We start from the raw sequence: 7273 nt of genomic DNA on the forward strand, positions 1-7273 counted from the left end.
TTTTCAGAAAGAAAACTGTATGTAGCATTACTTATTGAACCCCTCTCTCATTTTCAGTCGCCGAAAGTTCTCTATTGCAGCATGAAAAGAAACGTACATTATACTGAAGATCGTAAGAGAACGTCTTTCGATCGCGAATAGAAGGAACGTTGGCTTTCTAAGAGCGGTCACTTTGGCGAACAGTAGCGGCTCCGCTGAGTGGAGGCGGAAGTTGGCGGAGAGGTGCTATTGTGTTCGGAGCTGGCTGCCTTTGTGTCAAGCCGCCAAATGGCCCTCAGTTTTCCGTCAATTCGCTCATTGTTTCAGCTGACAGAGATTAATAGTGCACGGCTATTGTCGCCGAGAATACGGGCACAGTTTCGGCTAAGTACGCCGGTCTTCGCCATTAATCTCGGCAGCAAGTATCGGTTCGGCTTAGCTGACCACCGTTCGACGCCAGTGTGCCTACTCCATGTTGGGAGCGGACGGACTGCACGACGCTCTGGGTTCTCCCGTGTGTACGATAAACTTGATTTTTTTTCTGTTGGTTTTTATTTTTAAAGTCAACAGTTGTAAGCCTGCCACTCCTTTCGCACCTAAATCTGAGTAGCATTCACGATTATGAAACCGTTTATGCCCTAAGGTATACACCCAGACACTGTGTGCGACCCATTAATAATACTATCTGACTTCGAAAGTTTAGTTCGGAGATGGGAAAGCTTATGCAAAGCCCAACGAAAGGGGGGTCTTTACTCGGAAGTAGTCCAAGTGTAATAAATCGCACGTCGATATTTACACCCTCGGTTTGTGCAAGAAAAATGTGTTTGTCTCTGTTGCCAACACTATCTAATGGTCCCAGTTGTTTTTGGAGAAGGCAGGAGAAAAATAATATCAGACATCTCCACTAATGACTCATTTGGGACAAAAGGGAGTACAAATCCATAACTTTTTTTCTGCGGATAGGAAACATAAACTTTCTCTTTCCCAAGAGTATTCACAACTTGCTCAACATAATATTTAAAAGTCTTCTTACTAGCAAAACGAATCAAAACAAAGTCACCAGACCTCACTTCTTCATCATATGTCAACATTTGTAAGATTTGGGCTTCATCGTCGTCTCTTTCACAACGTCTGTCATGCTCAGATGCCAGCATAGTGGATGAAAGGGTTTCCAATTCATTATCTGTATCATCACTGATTTTATTTTTGCAGAGGTCTTCAGGTCCTTCTTGCCCTGGAACAAAGTCTTCTTTAAAGCTGATCGTATTTTACCCACCACTGCTGCTTCCAATTCGTCTTTGATTGGAGCACTCGTGTAAACAGTGGATTTCTTTTGCCTCCACTTTCCCACTCGCTTTGCGGCTTTTGGGAAAGATCGACAGTCTTCATGAGTTGGAATTTCAGTTAGGACTGTACCTGAAGTGGAAGGTGAAGCATCACACAAACTTGCGGGTTCCACAGGAGAAGGTGTGTCACAACTTGATGTGGAGGCTGTTGGCTGCACAGTTACTTCCGATGGCTTAAAATAGTCTTCAGTGAATGCAAACCTGTTAAGTGGCAACAATCCAGGCACCTTGAAGCCAGATGCGAGAATTTTTTTGACTAAATGAAAGTGGAAAAGCTATCCCACAAAACATAACGATCTCTGAAATGGTGACTGAGCCACCTGGATGCATTCTCATCGAGTCAGCCATTGCTGTTCTTAGATATCCCTTAAATGGCCCAAACACAGTGATATCTAGTGGCTGCAGCCTGTGGGAACAATGTGGTGGGAATGTCAGCAGAGTGATTCGAGCATCTCTGGCCATACTGATAACATCAATGCTAATGTGACTTACATGATTGTCCAGAAGTATGAGTAGGCGATTGTCTTTCAAACAGCTCATCTGCTTAGCTACATGCTTCAAAACTTCGAAGAACAATTCCATTGTCATGTATCCAGATTTGTTGACGAATACAACACTACCATTTGGCGCACCATCCAGAAATTTGTCTTTCGTATGGACTCATGGAAAAATGAACACTGGCAGTATGGCCATCCCTGAGCCTGAAAGAAAGCACACATGGTGACATTTTCCCCTCTCTCTTGCGAATCTAACGTTCTCACTTGCTTCTTACCACGTTCTGCAGTAACTTTAGGAGGCTGCATTACAGTAGGAATGCCACACTCATCCAAGTTCACTATCCTGTCTAGAGTGAACTTAAATTTGTCCAATGCACTCAAAAAATTGCCAAAGAAAATGTTAACAGGTACTTTGTTAAATGCTGCATCCCTTGCGAAGCTCGTATTTTCAGGTCTAAAAAGAGATAGCTTCTGTTGCCTGTGTCCTTTTCTGCCATACGCCTTACATCCCAGCTCCTAGGGTAATTTCTTTTTTGCAATTTTTTAGCATACATATACGCCAGTTCACCTGCTTTGTTGTATATCTGTCCATAACGTAAATTCGATGCCTTCATGAAGTATTGAGCTAGCAATTTCTCTTGAGGATCTGTAAAAACCATGCAAACTCTGTATTTGGACTCTGCAGTATTAAGTGTTTGGATTTCTTCACCTGAATTTCCAGAATCACTTCCATTACATGGATCTGAAAAAGTATATAATGTAGTTAGCCACAATGCGTGGAACAGAAAAGGATTTTTGCAGTTGCATGGTTGTATCTGTTATTTGTCTAACAAGGGGCCCGTTGCGGTGAAATACTCTCTACGATTTATAATTTCCTACAGCGTCGTGGCGCAGCGGTAAGCGCTGGGGTTCGTAATCCGAAGGTCGCCGGATCGAATCTCGCGCCATGCAACTTATTTTTTTAGTATTTGTTTTATATATATATATATATATATATATATATATATATATATATATATATATATATATATATATATATATATCGTGGGGCCTCTACTCTAATTCGAACGTTTGACTGACACTACACGTATTCGTTTCGGAATGTCGTTTCTACGTCTTCCGTCAAGTACACGTGTAAACATTATGAAGACAATTAAGGGGATACGGAATCACCTATCCCCGCAATGTTAATATATGCCTACTATAGGGAACATTTTCTCACAAACTACTGGAGACAGAGAGGTAAAAATTTTACTGTATGTGCATTCATATGTTACAACAATACTGAAACAACAGTTTATTGTCAAAGTATTTTCTTACAGAGATATTGTACATTTATTTTTAAGTAAATTTTTTCCATCGCTTTTTACTAGACTATCACCCCTAAGTCTTTTGTAAATCAAGTAATTAAAAAATCGTTGTTTCAGTATGTAATAGGGACCTATGTCACTACGTCATAAAAATTTCAGACTTCTAGGTTGACCAGTACCTGAGATAATGTTCCTAGATGAAGTAAAAAGTAAACTTACGGGAATCGGAGAAAGAAGATTAAAACATTCCTGATCCGTAGCTAATACCCCCTTCACAGTCTTCATAATCATCTTCAAGTCTTCTTTTGGCACCCCTCTGCACCTGTCTTGCTTTTTTCACTAATGTCTTGATTATATTATCAGCATGCCTTAGTCTGTGCTGATCTAAAAAGAACATAGCACGTACCGTACGGGAACCAACACACATACCCAACTTTTGAAGGACCTGGCATTTAGTTATATTTCCAAGATTGAAGGTTGCCACAGCATCATACACACCAAAATGTAGTGTATTAATTCCAACAAACACTGTTTTTGGGAGACGATGCCATATCACACTATTCAAGCACTCGTTGGGGTTCTGCGTTTTTCCGTGAAGACATTTCATCAGAAGACTTCTGTCAGCCAGATCTCTGAAAATGGGCTTTATTTCTGCCATGATGGCTGATGGTAGACTGTGGTGGTGAATGTATTTCTCTCCTGTTGTTAGTCCCCTATTGTATTTACACCAGCTGTTTTCACCTTTGGGGCACAAACCATGTTGTGGATGCTCATCCGTGGATGCGGTGTGGAAATATAAAGCCCATATAGCTCTCCTCATTTCTTCAAGATTGCCTGTATTTTGCCTGATTGCAAGGCCATAGCAGTTCTGAATGTGGTCTATTATGGAATCAGTCAATCTTCCTCTGCCATCCAAGGTTTTCCCATCATCTAGTTTTTTCCCTTTCATAACTGATTTTAACCTTCTCAGCCTGGCACCCATTCTCTTCTGCACATGTCCTATACATTCAAGTTTGCTTATATTTACACTGTTCCCATATGGTTTGCTTTCCAAAACTTCTTTGAATGCTTTAGAGTCACCATCTCCCAGATATTTGACATAGCGAACATTATACCACTGTGAAGAGCGATGAAAAATTTTCTTCACCCCAGCAACCTCCATGCCACCACTACTACCATAATAATTAGCAATACAGTCATCACTGTGTTCATTTTTCAGCCTGCCTGTGCACCTACAGTATTTAGACATTATTGCAACATCAATAACCTTGCCAGTATCAACACTAGTTGCTGTTACAACACCATTGTTGGAAGTGTGGCCCCTTTTCTGCCACGTGCCATCAAACGCCACTGTGAGGTCACGACTGCCGTCATTTTCTTCCACTGCTTCTTCCACAGCAACCTGCATTGACTTCTGTGCTACATCTTCAACTGCAGATCCTAGTACATAATTGTAAGCTTCAAACTTTGAAGGTGCACTTGGAAGATTTAGAACACCACATAGCATATCACCAGCTGCTTTGCCCTTACCAATTGCTCGCAATCCATAAACTAACCTAATATTTACACTATAAAGTTCAGTTTTCTTGTATCCATTATTTACAGTTACTGAAACCGAACTTGGAAACTTACAGCTGTATTTACAAACACTGCATATTAAATTAAACTGGGCAGCCAGGCCAACATGGGATTCTACTTTCAGAGAAACGTTTCCATGACATTTTTTGCAGCACAAACTGTTTTCAAGAGCTTCACACAATATATTCGTATCAATGAGTTCAAAAACTTCATTCCCTCTATCAAGTAAATTATATTTCTCTTCCAAATCTCTTAGTTTTTTATGAGAAGCACTGTTTTCATTTGGTGTAAGTTCGTTCGGCAAATCAGTAATAAGTGGATTCACATTTTCCAACAGTGATGATGATGAACTGCTTTGCTTTGCTAATGAATCATTATTTCTTTTCTTTTGCCAGTTCACACGCTTTTTAAATACTTTTGCTTTAGCTCTAGGCATTTTCACTGCGAAAAATGAAGCACTAAATACGAAATAACTCAACAACAACTACTTTCTTATATCACACTGTTTACAAAACAGTCCCGCCACAAAGTCAAAGAGTAACTTGAGGAAACCAGAGAGAAACATTTTCGGGCAACTAGTGTATAAATAGTCGCTGGAAACCGGGATATTTGAATTCATGTCACTTTAAAGGTACTGCCAAAAAGTTCATGGTCAGCCACGAGAGACGTGTATAACTAAAGCGCAATACCCGATCTCACAAATATATAAAAATAAAATAGTTATAATTGTAGTAGAGCTATGTATGATACGTCATTTTAAAGAGGAAACATGGCAGAATATAATACGCCAATAAAAAAAAAATCGATTTTTTAACCCAAAATCCGATTCCGTATCCCCTTAATAACATTTGTGAAATACAACTTTGTTTGCGGAAAACATTATCATGTTCGAAGTCGCCAGTTTTTCCACGACAAACGACTTTCAACAACTTATTATATGCATAATTGTTGCAAACTGACTGCCGGGAATGTATATATATATATATATATATATATATATATATATATATATATATATATATACATTTGAATTACAAAAAACAAATACTTAAAGAAAAGTTGCATCGCGCGAGATTCGATCCGGCGACCTTCGGATTACGAACCCGAGCGCTTACCGTTGCGCCACGACGCCGTAAGAAGTTATAAATTGTAGAGAGTATTTCACCGCAACTGTTTCTTTTAACTGTCGATTTTCTCGACAACGGCTGAGAAATGCATCTTGGTGCTTTGCCACATTACACCTCTGGCCATGAGCTTTTATTATGCGCAGTGTGAATCGAATCTGAATTTCACAATTGGCGGCCTCCCCTTGTAAGACAGTTGGTTTACAAAGAACAATAGAATTATTCTACATTGGCATAGTTGTTTGGAAACTCACCTGGATTGATCTAAATGCTTTCAGCAGCATAATTCTTAGCTGTGGTGACGCATTTCTGTAGCACAGATTTCTGTAATCCAAATTTCTCTGCAGTTCGCCGAATACTCCCCTTTTGGAACAAAATTTCTTTTGCCTCTTACTGTACTTTTTTTTTCAATATTAGTCCTATCAGTTTTCCAGATATTTGTCCTCACCATCTACAATATAGATAATTTAGTAAAATCATTTATAAAAGTAAAATAATGAAACTAAAAGTTAGCCTCTGTCCTAAAGGGGTAACAGTGGACACCGTCCACACTTGCCCCTTCTTCAAGTGTCCACACTTGCCCCAAGGGACCATTTTGGATATGAAATCAAACTGAAGCAAATGCGTTTAGATGAAACATTATACAAGCAAAAGTTATGGAAGTCTGTATAAATTTATAAACCACAACTGATAATATGGTCAGTACTCACCTTTTGGAGTAATCTTGAAATTTGTTTATGACAAAAATCGTATAATAAGAACACAAATCGAATTTTCACTTCTCTTGCTTGCAATAATAAACAGTCTGGCACCAAATTTTGTTTTGTCGTTTACTACATCCTACAGAACTACCAATGTGAACATACAAAAATTCCAAAGATTTTTTCACTGAAATAATTCTGTGTCACTCTTGCCCCATGTCCACACTAGCCACACTCTCCCCTATCTATAGTTGTCGGGTCGAACAGTGTGGTAGACAGTCGCGGATGGATCGTGAAAGTGGTAGTACGGAAGCAAGTATTGTGTCTAGTAATGGTGTGCGTTTAACGCGATATTACTCATAATGCCGGATTTTCGTGTGTTAGACACGGTTTGAAATTTGACTTTATGGTGGACGCTATAAATGGACGTTGTATTATGCGAACGCTGTTGGTTTTTGCAGAATGAGGCTTGTGCCAGTGGCAATGCACTCCTGAACAGACAGTATTGTCGTCGGTTTAGAAATTAGCAGCATTATATAAATTGTGAATTTATATTGCTCATTTTTCTTGACAACAGAATATGACATACGCTAAAACACTAACCGCCAATGTGGAAACTGTGAAATGTGTTGCTAAGTTAGTGACTGTGTTCGCAGTAACATTGTTATCATGAACCACGAATATTAACAGCAGATGGACCGTCTAACTTTGCAATTGGCAAATTATAACAAGTTGAAT

This window comes from Schistocerca serialis, chromosome 6, assembly GCF_023864345.2.
Source record: "Schistocerca serialis cubense isolate TAMUIC-IGC-003099 chromosome 6, iqSchSeri2.2, whole genome shotgun sequence".
Classification (NCBI taxonomy): Eukaryota; Metazoa; Arthropoda; class Insecta; order Orthoptera; family Acrididae; genus Schistocerca; species Schistocerca serialis.